Source organism: Pygoscelis adeliae, unplaced genomic scaffold, assembly GCF_000699105.1.
Source record: "Pygoscelis adeliae isolate BGI_AS28 unplaced genomic scaffold, ASM69910v1 Scaffold161, whole genome shotgun sequence".
NCBI lineage: Eukaryota > Metazoa > Chordata > Aves > Sphenisciformes > Spheniscidae > Pygoscelis > Pygoscelis adeliae.
Genome location: NW_008824061.1, coordinates 1326964 through 1327598, shown reverse-complemented (window position 1 = coordinate 1327598; position 635 = coordinate 1326964).

Below are 635 nucleotides of genomic sequence, written 5' to 3'. Positions count from 1 at the left end.
AAGTCACACCATGATTTAAGAGGTGCTCTGAGGAGTAAAGCCGAATGGGAGAGTTGGGCTGAGTCAGCCACCGAGACTGCTGATCGACTGGTCTCAGCTGGTGGGAATGGGCTGGGATTCCAGGCCATAGTTCCTCACTCAAGGGTGTCCACATACCCAGCAGGATCCCAAGCTTTCACCAAGCTGTGCCAAGGTGCCCAAGAGCTGAGGCCCTGCAAAGGAGCAGCTCAAGCTGGATGCCCTAAAGGAGAACTCAAGGGCATTTCCCCAGCCTCTGCCCCAGGCGTGCTCAAAGCCGAAATTAGGGCCAGTTTGGGCAAAGGCAGCCTGTGCAGGTGCTGGCGGTTGGGGTGTCCACGTGAGGGGTGGAAGATTTAATTCATGTTCCTGCTCTGGTCAGTTTGGAGGCTGCAAATGTCCTCCCAAGGGAGTGCCCTAACCTCAGGCTGGTGGCTGTTCTGGGTGGCTCCCTGTCCCCCGCTCCGGTCAAGGTGTGCCTGGGTGTGAAAACACTCGTCAGGAAAGACAGGACTCGGACAAGACTCCCATGTTCCCGGTGAGTCAGTCTCAGTCCGGACATGTGAGTCACTCAATGTTTGTACCCAAAGGCCCGGCTCCAGCAGGTGCAATCCCCC